The sequence below is a fragment of the Physeter macrocephalus genome, chromosome 7 (assembly GCF_002837175.3).
Source record: "Physeter macrocephalus isolate SW-GA chromosome 7, ASM283717v5, whole genome shotgun sequence".
In the NCBI taxonomy this organism is placed as follows: Eukaryota; Metazoa; Chordata; class Mammalia; order Artiodactyla; family Physeteridae; genus Physeter; species Physeter macrocephalus.
Genome location: NC_041220.1, coordinates 116,016,557 through 116,036,244, shown reverse-complemented (window position 1 = coordinate 116,036,244; position 19,688 = coordinate 116,016,557).

Below are 19,688 nucleotides of genomic sequence, written 5' to 3'. Positions count from 1 at the left end.
AGAGGTAAGAGTGAAGAGACTTCTTAATTAGGCAGATTCTCAGAGGCCAAAGAAAAATCTGCTATTATCGAGTGTTTTTCTTGAATGGTAGAGAGGTATTTAGATACTAGAGCTAATTTGTAAATTTAGCACCTCATAAACTCAAGGATGAAGCAGCCAAGACATTGGAAAGGAGTTTTGTATAATCATTTGGATTAAAGTAGTGATTTTTGCAGTAGCTTCAATATGACAAACTGAAAAAAATAAATTCAATATAGTTTAGCAAATGTAATGCAATGGTTGATAATTCAAATCAAGAAATTAAAGGGCTTCCCTGGTGGTGCAGTGGTTGAGAGTCCGCCTGCCGATGCAGGGGACACGGGTTCGTGCCCCGGTCCGGGAAGATCCCACATGCCGTGGAGCGGCTGGGCCCGTCAGCCATGGCCGCGGAGCCTGCGCGTCCAGAGCCTGTGCTCCGCAACGGGAGAGGCCAAGACAAAAAAAAAGAAATTAAAAGTAACAGTTATGGAGAGAGAAAAGAGAATTAATGATGCACGCCTCAAAATGATTCACTGTAGTTTTCACTAGACAGCTCTATTCTTAACAAAAAAACCGGAGCTAAGAGCTATGGCCATTTTCAAGGACTGCATCAAGAAACAATTAAAACTGCTCAGTGGAATTTTTGTACTTGCTCCATGATGTAAGGGTAAATACAGGTCTTAAAGGCTCTAGAAGGAAAGGGAAGAAGGGAATGTAAAAGGAAGAAGGATTATTACTTCAATTTTAAGTTTGAAACAGAATTCAATTTGAAAAATAAAATTTCCTTTAAGTCTTAACTGTAATTTCTCAGTCCAAAAAAAACAAAAACAAAGTTAAATATATTTAAAAACGTGTCATTTAGAGCTTATTAACAGCAAATATATAAGGCATATTTTGATGATGTTTGTGACGTTAATTTTAAGTAAATTTTGGTTTTAAAATTTGGGGAAAAGTATTGTAATTGCCAAACATGTATTTCATTCTTTTAACTCAAATCACTCGGGGGGAAAGAAACAAACAGGAATTGCCCCAATATTTTGCCTTCCTTGATATAATCTTTATAATATATTCTCTTTGCTATGCCTTATTTCTTGGACATACATACTCTACTCAATGCAAAATAATTCTTCTAAATAAATCTATTTTTCAGTGCTTTGCATGAAAAGCAGCTGTAGTTTCCTCTCCAACATTACATGGTAAAAAGTTTGGTTAAGGTCATATAAAAGATGGTCAGAAATTCGAAAGCAGATTGTTAAAAATACATTGAAAGAAGCAATGATAAGATAAAGTAGTGTCAAAAGCTTGTTATAGTGAACAAAATTTTAAAAGCATGAGGGTAATGAAAACGATTTCAAGAAATGTAGTCATTAAATATCCCAATATTATAGTAACCTAAATAAAGAATAAAGTATATATTATTTTGAACCTTTTCTATATCTAGGATCCAAATAAACATCGACAACTGAACATGATCAGTATCAGTTTGAGTTTTGTCACAGTTAACAAGCCAAACTGATGCAGATCAAAACACCTTTTTCATGTCAGGCATAGAGCCTGGTTGTCAAAAAAGCGTAGTGATGAGCGACCATGGGGAGAGATCCCAGCAATAATCAATCGCCAATCAGTCATGGAAAGCGCTTATTCTGCTCTTGTACGAGCCTCTTCATTACTCGCTGTGCACCAATCTCAGGAGAGAGAAGATAAAGGTTCCTTTCAATGAATAAAGCAATAGTTTCTACACAGAGAAATGGAGAGAAAAGCAACCTAGATTGGGTTTAGAAATTACTTTTGTTTTTTTAATGGTTTGGGGTTTTTTTTTTCCATTTAAAAAGATAACTTTTTAAAAAAGTGACAATAGAAATAACTAAAATGGTGCTAAATTTGCTTTCCTCACAAGGGGTAATTCAGCATTTCCTTAAATAAAAGTCATAAGTCAGAGATCTAAATATGAACAGTAGAAACTGACTAATTGCAGTGAATATGTTCTCTTTAAATATATATGTGTATATATGATGTATATATACACATATATATGAGAAGATTTCTCTGTGTGTAAATATGGTGAATGGAGTGATGGTACGTGGCAGCGATATCTTAAGAATATTAAAAGGTTAATCAAAATATTAATTTCAGGTAAAGGTTACATAGTTAAATGTGTATGATTCATAAATGTAACTGCTAAGGCAGAACACTCAAGTGGCTTGAATTTACAGATGCTTTTTTTTTGGATATTAAAATTCTCTTCTCTTGGGATCTGTACATAATAACATTGAATCCCACCAGAAGGCAAAAAAAAAAAAAATTTATTTCTTCTCTTCTGCCTGTTTATTTTTGAAGCAGATGCATTCTCTTTTCCTTAAGTGAGTCCCCAACCACTTTGGCACCTACCCTGAGCTGCTCAGCATAACTAAATGCTTATGGTAGGAAAGCTGGTCAGGGAAATGATTTTAACCGTATTTTCATAGTGGAAAACAGGTTTGCCAAAATAGTTTGACTTTATGAAAGGGGAGAACAGCTGTATTTGGTTTATAATAAATCTTTCACAAATCAGTAAAAGCAAATAGACAGCACAACTGCAACCCATAAAAGTGGAAAATATTAAACAACAGGCAGTGAAGTTGTTAAACTTTCCCACAGACACTGCATGTTTGAAAAAGAAAAAAAAAAAAAGCATCTAGAAAATCCACACGTGCAACTCACATGAAAAAGTGGATGGGATCACATCAGAAGGGGAGAAGGAATTATTGCTGATTAGAGGAAAAATCCTGTTAAGGTGACTTTTCTAGACATCAGGAAGAAGGTGTCCATGGCAGTTTCCTCCTCCTATTATGGAATGTTAGTGCAGAATAATTACTTGCTTGCCCAAAATGACAGGACACTGACCCTGCAGACTTATTGAATTCTCATTGCCTGCCTCCAGGCCATGTCGGGGGTTATTCAATTTTGCCTGAGGAGGACAATCTATTATGAGAGATGAGGCAAGGAGGCATCCTCCTTGATTGCCCACCAAAACCATTATCGTAGCACAGAGAGGGCATCAGCAGGGAGTGGACAGACAAGACGACACTGATCTCGATTACCCAGGGACAAGATACAATTTACATTACTTGAAGCCACAGGACAGAGGGCAATCAGCCCTGGGAATCAGGAGGCAGGCCTGGAGTGAACAGGTATTAACAGCAGAGCTGCCTCTGAGCTACTTGCTTATGCTAGTCATGACCGGTAGCCTGACCAGGTAGTAACTGATTAGTTTGATCTGTAATTATGTAAATCATTTTACACTGAGAAACGGGATTGTTCTCAAAAATGAGAAGCAAAAACCAGACTGCTAAAATATGAAAATCTATGGATCATATTGACTTCATCATATCTGTCTTAGGTTTTCTGTGCTAAGGCAGTTTCACAGCCATAGCAGTTATTTTGACCCAGGGAACTTGTTGCAACCCAAATTGTCTACCAGTAGAGAAAACAACAGCTTCAGTCTTACCACGGCTGCAATCCCCTACAGCCTACAATGCCTGCTTTTCTTTTTTTTTTTTTTCTCGAAGTTCTGGATAATGAATGAAAGTATCCTTTAAGCATAAGGCCCCAGTGTGCAATGTGCTCGGAATGATGCTGTAAAATTTTGATTTGAGAGTCTGCTCGATAAGCCAATTTTACGGGGCTAATGATAACATATAAAGAAATCGAGTAATGCTTTCTCTTTAGACTGGATTGTTAGCTAAACCTTACAGGATCCCAATATCTTGTTAAACTATCCTACTAAATTGGAAATCGTACACTATTTTTATTTCAGTCAATGAGAAATGCTTTATTACATGCTTTAAAAAATGATTTAATTGAGAAAGAGAAATGCTTACATTTTTCTGTGGATTATAAGGGTCAGGGACTATGGTAGGGGTTTCTAAATATAATGATATGTTCAATTTAACATATTGGAATAATAGTATGCTCAAAAGACCTAGTAATGGGTAGATTTTTCTAATCTTGGGAGTTCCTGTCAGCAGGAGATAAAATTCCAATAGCAACAATGGTTTGCATTTTCTAGATAATTATATAAGAATCCATGGGAAACTGCTTCAAATATGAAAAACAACCCCTGTTATTTCAGAATTCTCCTGCTATGCTATTAGTATATCTGCAGAAGCTGAAAAGCAAATAACCTCTCATTCCCCCATGAACACTGATTAATTAGGGCATGAAACGAGGGTGATTTGTGAGAGAGCTTTGCAAAACAAAAGCTTTGTGTGATTTTATGCTTCAATCCTATTCTGAATCAGGCTAGCAACTAAAGAAAATTATATTAAACCACTGACTTAAAAATTAGAATATGTGTTAGAAAAGGTTCAAAAATAACTGTCAGCTCCTCTTTTCAAGTTAGAATTTCTTAAATAATCAAAATGCTTTGTTTGGGTTCAATCCCAGCATATACACAAATTGATATGCCCTGAATTCCATATCCAAGACACATATGTCACTCACTTCAAATGGTTCATGAAATTGATATCAAGAAAAAAAAGAAGAAAAATTGCTACTAAGTTTGATACATAGTAAGCATGGAAAAAATTTGAATGATTACATAAAACATAGATTTTTAGCAAGCGTTGGCTTAAAGATCACAGAATATTAAAATGTGTAAGTGGCCCTACATTTTACAGTCAAGAAGCTTAACCCTCTAGTGTTAAGCTTGCAGGGGATGTAAAATTTAGGGGTCTAGAGCAAGTCCCTGGAGTTAGACTCTCTGGTGGAATCATACTGTGCAGCTTTGAGCAACTTACTTAACCTCTCTGTGCTTCAATTTTCTCATACACAATCTAAGGATAATAAGAGTACTTACCACATATTGTTGTTGTACAGATTAATCGGGATAATATACTCATAAGAGACATTTATTAGATACTTGGGACAAGTTATGCTCTTGATAAACATTAGCATTTACTGTTCAGTGTAAAGCCAAAGGTCATTCAGTTGGGTGATGGCAGGGCATCAATTAAGAAACAGGCTACTCTTTTATTAAAACACGTTATCACCTCTCCTGTGGGACTTTTAGTGTTAGCTGCATCAATTTTGTACATCCAGTTTAGAAAAAGTAGAAAATTCAAATCAACAAAACATATATATTGGGTTGACCAAAAATTTTGCTCAGTTTTTAGTAAAAATAAGACACATTTTTCATTTTCACGAAGGATTTTATTGAACAAGGTATCTACTAACCAAATGAACTTTTTGGCCAACCCAATATTTTTTTGAAGTCATCCACAATCCCAACACCAAGAAAGAAGCAGAGTCAGCAGCTTGGCATATGATTTACCAAAGCATATGCCAAGCTAGTCATCTAGACAGGAGAGCAGAGTGTCTGGTAATCAACTGACAATCCCAAGAGCTTTATCACAAGGTTTTACTTTAAACTCACACATGTGTATGTTTGTGTGCATTTTTTTATGCATATGAAATCATGCTATGATTCATACAGTTTGGCTAGTCACTTCTTTTAACAGTAGATTATGAACAACAATCCATGTCAAAGCTATATCACACCAATTAAAATCTCTGGCTCTGGATTCAAACAAATCTGGGTTCCACTGTTAGCTCTGACGCTCACTAGCTGTGTGTTCCTGAGCAAGTTACTAAGCCTCTATTTTCCATCTGTTAAAAAAAAAGGACACTGGGCTTCCCTGGTGGCGCAGTGGTTGAGCGTCCGCCTGCCGATGCAGGGGACACGGGTTCGTGCCCCGGTCCAGGAAGATCCCACATGTCGCGGAGCGGCTGGGCCCGTGAGCCACGGCCACTGAGCCTGCGCGTCCGGAGCCTGTGCTCCGCAACGGGAGAGGCCGCAGCAGAGGGAGGCCCACGTACCGCATAAAAAAAAAAAGACATTAATTACCCCATCCATCAGTTCCTAGTAAACATTAAATAGAATAATCCATATTAAGCACATAGAACAAAGGCATAACATTTAATAAGCTCTCCAAAAATATTAGTTTAAAAAAATTTATCTCTATTTTAATTTTAAATGCCTGGCTGGGGGTCCACTTTGTGGCTAGAACATAATTATCCAGACTTTAGACATTTAGAATTCTTCTTTCTTTCATCACTATCATTAAAAATGTTGTCATCTTATATATACATTTTCTCCACTTGTCAGATTCTCCCCTAAGAATCAGTTACTAAAATCAAAAGTTCCTGGATCAGAATACAGGCATTTAAAATAAAAAAATGTTTTATCATATTTTGAAATTGCTCTCAGAGAGATTATAATTATTCCATTTCTACCAACATTATGTAAGATTTCCATTTCCATAGTGTCAATTTTTCTAAACTGAGGTGCAATCTATATAGTATAAATTGCAAATTCTTAACCATACAGCTGCATGGATTTTTACGTAATGTATACATCTATGTAACCACGACCCAGATCAATCTACAGAATACCTCCAGCACCTCACCTCAGATGAGGGAGTCCCCTCACCTCTCTCCAGTTAATACCTCCCAACTCAGAGGTAAATTCTATTCTGACTTCTACAATTATAAGACTAGTTGTTTCTTTTTTAAATTTTTTGCTTCTTCTTGAACTTAAAATAAATGAAATCACACAATGCAATATGTTATTTTGTATATTCCGTCTTGTGCCCAGAACAATGTCTTTGAGATTTATCCCACTGTGTACCAGAAGTTTCTTTTTCTTTATGTACTTCCTCTATATGAACATACCTCAATGTGTTTATAAATTTTCTTACGTTTGGAAACTCAGATTGTTCCCAATTTGTAGATACTAAGAATAAAACTGCTGTCAACAGTCATGTATGTATCATTTGGTGGATATACAACCTCATTTTTTGAAAAATTCATCTCTGAATGGAATTGCTTTTTCATTAGAGTAGGCATATATTTAGCTTTGGTATATACTATCAGTTTTCCCAAATGCTTAAAACAATTTATATTCTCATCAGCAAGCTTTGAGAATTCTAGCTGCTCCACATCTTTACTGACAACTGATATCATCGGTCTCTTTTATTTTAATCATTTTGATGGGTATATATCTCACTGTTTTTAATTTGCATTTCTCTGATGCATAATGGCATTCAGCACTTTCAAAAATATGTTTTTTAGCCACTTTGTAATCTTTTTGTAAACTACTTATTCAAATCTTTGCCCATTATTAATTAGGTTGTCTTTTTCTTATTGACTTGTAGGAATTTTTTAGATAATGTGGATATAAGGCCTTTGTCAGATATATACATTGTGAAGTACCTTTTCCTAGTTTGTGGCTTGTCTGTTTATTTTTTTAGTAATGTCTTTTGATGGTAGAAGTTATTAATTTCAATGAAGAGGGCATATTCATATAGAGAGAATATCTGAAGCAATTTATAAATATATTAGAGTAAAACGTAGCTTTTAGCAAGGTCTCTGGATTTAAGGTCAATGTAGAAAAATCCAAAGAATTTCTGTATACAAAAAAAGAATTTGAAATTTAACTTGAAAAGATAATATGAATGACAAAAGTCTCAAAAATATCAAATAGTTAGGAATAAATGTAAAGAAGAATGTGGAAGTCTTTGCAATAAAAACTAAAAGATATAGGTCAAATTAAAGATATAAATAAATGGAGAACTATAATATTTTAATTGGATTGGAAGATCCAAAATTGTTAACGTCTTGATTTTGCAGAGTTGATTTCGATTTTTTGATTTAGATTCAATAAAATTTTTTTAAAAGTCACAGCAGAAATTTTTGTTAAAACAGATAAGCTGATCTTAAAATTTATTTGGAAATGCCACGGATTTAGACTAGACAAGCCAATCTTTAAAACAAACTATAAAATTTCAATAGTCATGATAGAGCCATAATAATTATGTAAGTGTGATATTGGCATAAAGGTAGATGAATAGACCAAGATAATGAAACAAAGAACCAAAATGTAAACTGGTACATTTATATTCATTTGATTTGTGTCAAAGGCATCGACATCATTCAAAGAGAAAAAAATTTCAATATATCATGCTGAAGGAATACAATATTCATTAAAAAAAAAGAAAACCTTGATCTCTACCTCACACATACAAAAATTTAATTGGAGATTAAGGTTTTTTCCCTTATGAATATCCTATTTCTAATTTAATACATGAAAACGATGTCTTGGTGATACTTCTATTTGCATTGCTTGGAATACTAATATAGTTTAACTTCTTAAATTTTCTGCTGACATATTTTTTTTTCTTTATGATATTCACCTTTGGATTTTTTTCTTATTTTTCTATTAAGGTATTCATTAATTTCATTAAAATACTCTAAGCGTAAGTCTACTAACCCTTTTTTATTATATATGTTATTAACTCATAGCATGGTATTCTTGACTTGTAAAATTAATAGATTCATTTTATTTAGGAAAATTTATTCATGTTTTTCCTTTATGCCTAATGCTGTGAGTGCATGCTTAGACATTCCTCTTCCAACGTAATGAAGAAAGGATATTTTCTTTCCATATTTTATGGTTTTATTTTATGCGTTTAAATATCAATTCACTAAAATTAATGTTGCTGTTTTGTTAGAATTATTGCTATCACTTTATTTTTAAGCAATAGTTATCCTGTTGTCTCAATATCATTTATTGAATGGTTAATAACTCTTTCCAGTTTTTTTTTTTTTTTTCGGTACGCGGGCCTCTCACTGCTGTGGCCTCTCCCGTTGCGGAGCACAGGCTCCGGACGCGCAGGCTCAGCGGCCATGGCTCACGGGCCCAGCCGCTCCGCGGCATGTGGGATCTTCCCGGACCGGGGCGCGAACCCGCGTCCCCCGCATCGGCAGGCGGACTCTCAACCACTGCGCCACCAGGGAAGCCCCTTTCCAATTTTTTGAGAGGCCATTTTCATACACTTCTAAAATTGCATGTATTTTTTACATCTATCTTGGACTTCATAGTTTATTCCTTTGATCTGTATGTTTTTACCTATGACAATACACCTACATAAAATACTATTTATAGCTTGAAGGGGACAGAGAGAATTGCATCTAGCATTGGCTAGAGCTTAAAGAGCAATGCTATAAAATCGATAACAGCAGCAATCCTTGCGTTGTGCCTGACCAAAGCCTCCAGAAATGGTTAGAAGGATCAGATGACTAACTCACCCAAGAAAGAAAGAAAATCCAAAGTCATGCTTTTTCTAGAACAACTTTTTAGCAGCAACATGACCACAGGAGAAAATAGTCAGCATGTTAACAACAGTTGATAAAAGGAAAGTTTTCCTGTGGGCCTTCTACTGTCTTGATTCAGCCAAGAAACATGGGTAGGTACTATACCTGGTTGGAACTTTGCAACAAAATAAAACAAAAAACATATCCCTAGCTTGTGTTTTTTTGTATCACAGACATTATTATGATTCATAGAGCAATACTAACTAGGTCAAAGTATGGATAGGTATCTTCATGTCTCAAAACGAACATAGGTAACATTTGAAACATCAATGGTCTAGGATAATGCAGGAATCTTTTGCTACTGCTTCTCAAGAAAGGCAGAAGGGAATAAGATAAAGGTAAGTAAAATGATAGAAATTAAAGATACTTCCATGCCTATAATTAGAAGTTTCACTTATGGTTTTAAATATGTGGAGGGTATAGGAAGGATAAAACAAGTAACGTATTCCCAAATGGCAGGAAAAGAAGGAACTCCTTCAAACTTGAAAAGGTTTGTTATGATGCTAACAGAAGTATATTATTGGGTGGTAAATATACAGAATTCTGTATTGCATTATGTGATTACAGGTGTTAAATAACATGGCTTCTATGACTTTAAAAATTTAAAAGTTAGATATACAGAATAGATTTAGAAGTGGAATATGGAAATGTTATTCTAAGCCTTCTGAAACCAACAACTGGGAGGAGAAAATCTTTGCTTCCTTCAAAATTTTCCCTGGTACGATCAGCAAGAGAGAGAACACTGAGATGAGAAGCACATTTAGTCTGACAACCTAAGCACATCCCCTCATTGTCCCATTCATTTTTATGTTATTGCTTTTTGTGGAACAAGAGAGCCGATGCTGCCCTATTTAAACCCTACTTTAAACTGTAGAATTAGGTTTATATTCCCTACAGAAGAATAATAGAAAAGTATTCCAAGTTAGCTCTCTATGAAATGTCTGTAAATTCGTGAAAAAGAACAACCCTCTGGTTCTGTGTACAATAATTCTAGTGTGCATATGCTTACAGTTATTTAATGTATTCACCTATTCATTCATCTGTTCAACAGTCACTGTGGAGCTCTAGGTATATAAACTGGGCAAGGCTTTGGAGCTATCAAATGTCTTTAGATTCAGAACTATTCTGCAAGAGTTTACAGTCTAGTGTCTAGTGACCAACAAAAATGAAACAATTTGGTAACTAAGATAATGGGCTGACTAGGCACAGGAAAGGGAAGAATCAACACCACCTAGGAAGGGGATAATTACAAATGGTCTTGTAACGGAAAAGATCAGGACTTTGTATCCTGGTTGTGTCACTAAATAGCTATGTGACTAAGGGCACTGACAATCAGCTTACTCCTCTGTAAAGTATATCTTTACTAATAACTACCTCATAAGAGGGACTATGTGAGTGGACCGTGATGAAAACCTGAAGCCTTTAGCAAAACCTCCATTACATGATATGAGTGAAAGCTCTTTTTATCAATGGAGGCTGTCCTCAATTTCCATTCATTCAACTTTTACAACAATTTGACATTTTGTTTATTTTACTCTGACCACCCCAAACTGCCTTTTAAGTATATAAGGGAACCATTCATACCGAGGCTATCAGTGGCACAGTGGGCCAATCAAACGTTCCATTTATGTAGTCTTATCATCTGCGTGTGTTCAATAGAGTTTGATAAATTTTTTGACTCTTTAATTGTAAATTTCCTCTACTTTCTTATAAAAATGTTTAAACATGGGGGAAAAAGTGAAAGTGCCAGGAAAACACTAGTCATAAGAAGTCTAGTTCTCATAAAATTACTGTAATTTAGGCAAATTTGGGAATCATTAGGAATGACAAAGAAATTGATCTTTAATCTCGAAAACCTTTTCTGCAAATTCGGTATCTTATAAATATGTTAGGAATGCATCATAGACAGTGGGAAACTACCTGTCATAGCAGGAAAAGTTAAAGATAATTCTACGATTTGATCATGAGTATGGGCATGCCATTTTAAAAAGAAGAGGAGTATCTATCCAGACAGAGGAAATGTGGGCAAAAGCTTAAAGGCATGAGTATGTGTCACACGTCAATAGAGTCGTGAGAAGTTCCATGTAATCAGAACATGGGTGTCATGGATGGAAGAGAAGAACATTAGTTGAGAGAGGGAATGGATGAAATCATGAAGGACTTTTGTGTCAAACTAAGGAGTTAGAGTATAATTTGGGTGCATTGGAAGAAATGATAAAATGGTACCATTCCATGGTTAAGATTTTTCAAGGACACTTTCTTAAGTATATCTTTACTAATAACTATCTCATAGGAGTTATATACAGGGGATATGAATAGGGGGTAGGTAAATTCACGAGAAAAGAGGATGAAATGGTGAGAAAAACATACTTGGGAGAGTAATTTTCGAATGGTAATTTTAGAAAGGATTTTAAAATTTAATACAGGAAGACTTGATCTGTTTGGGCTCATTAGTATATATCCAAAGGTTAGCATGGTACCTGATTCATAATAGGCACTTAGTAATCATAGCATGAATGTAGAAGAGTTAAGAAACAAGTGGTTGGAGCTTATCTTTGGAACTAAAGCCAGGAGATACCATTTTATTACTTTTGCTGTGAACTGAATTCCTTGATTGTGTTACTAGGGCATTCTCCACCACAATTACAATACGAATGTGCTTTGGATATATATTACCATAACTTTTATAAATGTATTAAGGCCCTTGTCTTAGAGCTAAAGAAAATTAAAGTTCTCCATTCCTAAATTGAGTTTAAGAAACATATATTTTTAAATGTTTAAAATTATACCCATTTTTTTAAAATTAATTAATTTATTTATTTATTTATGCTGTGTTGGGTCTTCGTTTCTGTGCGAGGGCTTTCTCTAACTGTGGCAAACGGGAGCCACTCTTCATTGCGGTGCGCAGGCCTCTCACTATCACGGCCTCTCTCGTTGCGGAGCACAGACGCGCAGGCTCAGTAGTTATGGCTCACGGGCCTAGTTGCTCCGTGGTATGCGGGATCCTCCCAGACCAGGGCTCGAACCCGTGTCCCCTGCATTAGCAGGCAGATTCTCAACCACTGCGCCACCAGGGAAGCCCTATACCCACTTCTTTAAGGGTATAATTTCCTTGTACTCCACTAGTAAATATTTGTTTAAAGAATATTTATCAAGATCTAAAAAAGGCACAGAAATTCACAAAACTAATACTTTGGAAATTTCCACGCATTGTTTCAGAACAATTCTCACTCATCCTATGATCTGGGACAAGTGGTTTAACTTCCCTGAGTTTCACTTCCCTCTCCTTTGGCAGAAGAGACTAGCTATATTAATTACTTAATATTGGCAAAGATTATTAATATGTGAAGATACAAATTATTATGGCTTTATCTTTCTCCTCCTAGTTTTACATTTCCAGAATAAAATTTGGTTTGATTAATTTTGGTAATTGCGAAATTAAACTTTATTTTTTTAGCTATCACTTATTAAGCTCCCGTTATGGGCCAAATAGTGTACTAAAACTGTTAAAGCATTATTTTATCCACCAAGAACACCCAGGTAAGTAATATCCCCATTGTACAGAATGGAAAAATGAGGTATAAAGAGATTAGTAATTCCTCAAGTTTACACAAGTGTAAAGAAATTTGGAACCTGTGCTCAAAACTAATGTATTAAAGTAGCTACTGTTAATGTTTGATGTTCTATATCATAAACATTAATGGATCTGCTGCTTCTCATAATCCCTAGAGATTAAAGTTTAGCTAATCAATGTAGTTTATTCCTTACCATCACACATCAATCACGTAGGTAATAGCCAGTCACCTATTGTTTCTTCACTAAATTTGTTAACTCTCTGCATATATCCCCTGCAAAATGTGTTTAGTAAAATAAGTACAATAAAGTAAGTCTTGTTTAGTAAAATAAGTCCGGTATCTTTATGGGTTCTATTATTTCCAATTCATAAAATAGTTTTTATTATTACCAACAGCAACTCCATTAATGTTTCATTGCTCTAGGCTTAGCAATTGATATGCTTATTGATTATTACATAAATCAATACACATAAATATTATTCATTTGATATCTCAATATATAGTGACTTTCTATTTTAAAGAGTCTGAAATAGTCCCTGGTCCAGGAGTTTTAAGGACTAAAAGGTTGAAATTCTCACCACTTATGTTTTAGCATATGCCAACGACAGCTTTTTATTTTCATCTTTTGTAACTCTAATCAAATGACTTTTCCTGAAATTACCATTATTAAATGGCAAGGCACCTTTTTCTAGTTTTTGGATTTCATATACAATTCTTCTTCCTCAGGTTTAATTTCCTCCTAATCTTTATAGAGTCTATTTCACCTACCAGTTTTGATATTCCAGTTAAGGCAGTGTTATCTTTCTGTTTTTATTATGCTCAATAGGTCATATTCTCCATAATTTAAAAACATTTTCAGTTAATCTTTTTAATTTCCCATTTACTTTGTAGTTACTTATAGACAATTAGGTCCAGTATGTTAATATTACTTATCACTTATCTTATATTTCATCTTTGCTTGTAGAACTCCCTTTTCTCTCCATTGTGCATGTTGAGATTATTTGGGCTAAGCAAAAGATCTTCCTTTAATACCCAATTTAAAGCCAACTTAATGAGCCCTGCCAGTTCTGAACACAACAGGGAGTTTGGTATCCCATCTGGTTAAGTGGAGACTGCAATAACTTCCATGATGAGGACATCTGTTTAGACAAATCAGAGTCCCATAAATCCAAAACTTGCCTTCCTGTACCACTAACACACCCATTATTTGTGCTTTATCTTTATTCTCTTCATTCATGACAGCAAAGTCTTCAAGATGACTCTCTTTCTTCAATCCCCTTAACTAAACTCCTTGATAGATATAAAGTTAAGCATAAAAAAGTTGAAATCATGTAACAAGTTCAGTTTTGCTCTTTTTACCCCACTGTGTTTATTCGTGTCAAGTACATTTAGAAAGCGATAAACATATAGACTTGATGATAGTCATAGCAATAATAATCATCAACATTTATACAGTGTTCACTGTATAAAAGGCACTTCACTAGGCAATCTATGTACAGTATTTCCTTTAAACATCGCCTTAATCTTAGGACGAAAACAAATGAGCATTTTGATTGTCTCTTCAACATCCATTCCATTCCTCATCAGTTGTGTAGCAAGCAAGGACATAATAAATATACACTGTAAAAAATTTCCACACACACACACACAAAATCCCTGCCCTCATGAAGTTTCCATTCTCTCATTCTCCTGACACCTGGCCGACCTTTGGAAGCCTGGCCTAGTCTCATGTACGAGCCAGGAAATGTCCTCATGTTACCTCGTTCAATGTCACTGGCACGATTTTACAGTGAAAACAAAATGAGGTTTGTACTTTGGTTATATAGATGTAGGAAAATAAACCTTAGGTATGAATACCTAACCAAAACAAAACCAACACAAAAACATACTCTTCTATTTATGACAGTTCAACTCAGCACTACTTTTAGGACCTTTCACATGCCAGATGTTGTGATAATCACTGAAAATACAAATAGAGTGAAACACATGCCTGCATTTTCAAGCAGAATACATACAGAAGATATGGGAAAGTAATAAAGGTCTCTAAAGTAAGTAAAAGTAAGTAAAAATATTTATCTCATGAATATTATTCATTAGAAAAATGCTTAGTCTCTCTCTCTCTCTCTCTCTCTCTGACCTTATTTACCTCTATGTTAAATACCATTTTATTGTCTAGAAGAGCATAGCATCTTCTATAGAAGAAATTAGAAGAATGACTTGCCTTTTGAGTAAAAAAGTGATTATAGCCACAGGAGAGAGGCAATCTTTTTAAAAGAAGACCTACAAAGTTAAAAAAAAAGTTACTGGATATATACAACGTAGAGGCCAACAAATTATCAATACAATGAACCATAAGGAAACTACTATAACACATTGAATGATTAGTGATCATAATAATTTCAAGTCATAAAGTAGAGTGAAATTATGATCAGTGCATTGCATTTGAGAAGTCACAAAAGTATACAGTACATTTTATTTTTTTATTTATTATTTTAAAATAGATCTTTATTGGAGTATAATTGCTTCACGATACTGTGTTAGTTTCTGTTGTACAGCAAAGTGAATTAGCCATACATTTCTTTTTAAATGAATCCTGTCCTTTTAAAGGGTTCAGCTTAAAGGTATTAATCATCAGTTATCCAGTAAACTCAGACATGCTACATGTAAGATAAGCTTATTTTTGAAAGTTAAATAATCTTAGTAATTGCAATCATTCTCCAATGGCATCATGTAACTTTGGAATCTTCACTTCACTTCCCTTCCCCACTGATTTGTAGGTATTTCCCAGGAGACCTTCAAGAGTAACTGGGTCTTAAAACTTTTACACCAATCAATGCTTTTAGAAATTAAAAATCAATTCTTTATTTTTGTCCACATGTATGTTCTTCCTCACAGTTGTATGGCTTTAACTGACAAGTTTCTGGAAAGAGTTCGCTCTACTCACTCTTTCCAATTTTTAACCTACATCACCATTCTGAGCCTATTTCACTCTGGCTTCAAACCATCTTATAAAAGCCATAAGTGACCTCTATATTTTTTCATTTGTCATCACATTTTAACTTTCAGCAGTATTCTACATGGCTGACCATTTCCTTCTTAAAATAGGCTATTCCCATGGCTTTTGAGATATAATCCCCTCTCTGGCTATTATCCTCCTGTCATACTCATTCTCCTCTATTTGCCTCTTGCATGTCAAATTCCTTGAGCCTAGGATCTAACCCATCTCTACCTCTCATTCTATACTCTCTTCTCAAATGGTCTCATTCAACTATACAGAGATGATCTATAAAATTTAACTCCAGGTCAGGCTCCTCCTCTGAGCTTCTGACTCTTAAGTTTTTCTCACTGTTTAGCATCTCTTCTTGACCATCTCATAAGTATCACAAATTCAGTATAACCAAGGCTATATTCATGATGTTTTCATTGTCTCATTTCTCTAACCGATGAATGACCCCATCATCCATCCACTTATACCAGCCAAAATACTAGGACTATTTTCTGATACCTTCCTCTCCTTCAATCCCCTAAACAACCCATCAGTACAGTCTGTCAATTTTACCTACTAAATATTTTTTGACTCTTTCCATGTCCTGCCTCACCCCTGCCCCACCCTGCCCTGTCTGCCACCACCTCAGGCCAAGCTGTCATCATCTTTTGCCTAAACTCTTTTAGTCTACTAATCTGTTTACTTCTCATTTGTTTACCTCCATACATTCTGGTTCCCTTCCCACGCATTCTCCACAAAACAACCAAAGCCATCTATTCTGTAAGCACTCTATTCTGTAAGCAAATCAACTAACATCACCTTCTTGCTTAAAATTCTCCAATACTTTCCCGTTGCTCATAAGTAGTCACAACTCAGCATGATCTATAAGGATTCACATGGTCTGGATTACTAGCCCGCTCCTATCTTATCTCTAATCATTACCATCTCTCTTCTTCCTGCTCCAGTCATATTAACTTTTGCTCACTATTGTGTGTATTCACCATGGTTTGTTCTGATACAGTGCTTTTGTTCATGCTGTTCCCTCAGACTGGCACACTCTTTCCTCCCCTCTTTACCTAGCTAACTCTTGTTTAACCTTCAGATCCCAAGTGTCACTTTCTTAAGAAAGAGCTTATTTGACGTCTCTGAAAAGATCAAATCCCCATATGATATAATATCACTCTATTTTTTCAGCCCCTGTTGCAATTTTACATTTGGTAATGTGAGTGTTTGATTATGTTTATGTCTCCCACTACCTAAGGACAGGGACTATGACTGTTTTGCCTCACTGTTTAATACAAAGACCCAATACAGTGCCTAGAGCAGAGTGTCCATTCAATAATAAAGACTGAATGAATAAATGAATGACTAACTTCAATCTCTTGCTTAGTCTGAATAAATAAATGCTTTCTTTGGGATTCCACTAGTGCCCAATCTTCAACATCCTCTTCCATTTCAGATATTTTAAGCAACAGCCTATTTTAAATAACTTTTAAGGGGTGACATCTTGAGAAAAAATGAATTTATTTGATTATATACTCTTTATATTTCTTCTCACCTTTGATCTTTTAAAATATTTTTATTGTGTTAAAAGTCACATAATATAAAACATACTATTTTAACCACATTTAACTGTATAGTTCAGTGACACTAAGTACATTCACATAGTTGTGCAACTCTCACCATCGTCCATCTCCTAAATTTTTCACCTTCCTAAACTGAAACTCTGTCCCCATTCAACATTAATTCCCCCATTCCCCCTCCCCTCTCCCCCACCCCCTAGCCTCTGGCATCTACTAATGTACTTTGTGACACTATGAATTTGACTCTTCTAGGTACCTCCTATAAGTGGAATCAAACAGTATTTGTCTGCACCTAATGTATATTGGAATGCATTTTTAAGGTTAACTTGATATATGTCTGATGAACAGATTGTAACTTCTTTATTCCCCCTGAGCTATACCGTAGGCCCTCACCAGCCATCAGCTTCATACATAGTAGTGTACATATGTCAATCCCAATCTTCCAGTCCATCCCACCTTCCTCTCCCCCCTTGGTGTACATACATTTGTTCTCTACTTCCGTGTCTCTATTTCTGCTTTGCAAATAAGTTCATCTATACCATTTTTCTAAATTCCATGCATATGCGTTAATATGTGATATTTGTTTTTCTCTTTTTGACTTACTTCACTCTGTATGACAGTCTTTAGGGCCATCCATGGCTCTGCAGATGGCACAATTTCATTCCTTTTTATGACTGAGTAATGTTCCATTGTATATATGTACCACATCTTCTTTATCCATTCCTCTGTTGATGGACATTCAGGTTGCTTTCATGTCCTGGCTATTGTAAATAGTGCTGCAATGAACACTGGGGTGCAAATATATTTTGGAATTATTGTTTTCTCTGGGTATTGCTGGGTCATCTTTAATCTTGATTTTAGAAATTTATACTTTCAGAAGCTTTTACCCATGCATCGTTTTGTACTAAATAAATAATACTTTTGACACAAAAATAGTATCTCTTGTTCAGTGATTTACCTAATATTATACAACTAAATTGTGGTAGATATAGGTCTAGAATGCTAGTTTCCTACATTCAGTACAGTTCTGTTTTCACCTTGCAGGCAGCTATGAATTAACCCATTTAAAGAGAGAATAGGTCATAAGAATTGCAGATAATTCTTCTAAAATATTACATAGGTCAATTTACTCCTTTCATGATCCACTCTTTTACACTTATGGGAAGCATGAAGTTTTTCACTGCCTACTAGAGCTAGCTCAGTTATACTATGCCCCCAAGAAATTTGGCAAGATGCTTTTGTGGCTTCATGAAAAGTTATGTTCAGTCTTCATGTCTGGTATCCCTTTCTATTCTAGTGGTACTGTGGGTCTTTGTCTACCTTTTAAGTACAGGAGAAAAATAGAAAATGCTGGCTTAGTGTATGACTTCAGAAAGATTTCTGATTCTTTGTCTATACCAAACCTCATTTATCTGATTTCTTAGAGAAAAGATAGCCAAGAAAGAATCGTTCAGATTCACAGATTCATATCTCTTGTCTCGAACACAGATATTTTTAGTTAAAAATTTAATTATTTTGATAGAAATGTTTCTAAACTATAGCATATACTTTCTGGTTTTATTAAACTATATTTTTCAATGTGGAGTGAAGTTTTAGTAAATGTTATCATTATGAAAATCACAATGATCCCATACAGTTTGCATGGTCCTTTGCACTTTTCAATGCTTTTTAGTACTTTTGTTGCAATATGCTGTAGCTCACAATGCTCTCAGATGGCATTCACATAGGAAGGATACTTACCCCTGACAGGATATAGACTTGAATCACTGTGGACTTTGAGACTATTATAAAAATTATATTCAAGGCACACCCGTTTTGAGTAATATTGGGAGAGAGTCTATGTCTGGAGTGACACATGAAGAATTTCCAAACTTGTGGCCATCCCTCTATTTCTTGTTTTTCTCTCAGTCATTGCTCCTATTTCTTATGTACTGTTTTCTCCACTTTTGTTGTAATATGTCAGCATATCCACTTTTTGCCTCTTAGTCACGGAAGAACAAAACTCAGGATTTGCAGGGCAAACTAAATAATCAAATTCTGTGTATTTTCCATTAATAGTAATAATTTTTATAAGGATACTACAATTGGAAGCAAATTTTAGCCACCTAAAAAAATTCATTCCCCAGTGATGTCAGTCAAATGAGATATTACTATGCTTACTATTTGCTCATATAAGAATTGGGCTTCCCTGGTGGCGCAGTGGTTGCGCGTCCGCCTGCCGATGCAGGGGAACCGGGTTCGCGCCCCGGTCTGGGAGGATCCCACATGCCGCGGAGCGGCTGGGCCCGTGAGCCATGGCCGCTGAGCCTGCGCGTCCGGAGCCTGTGCTCCGCA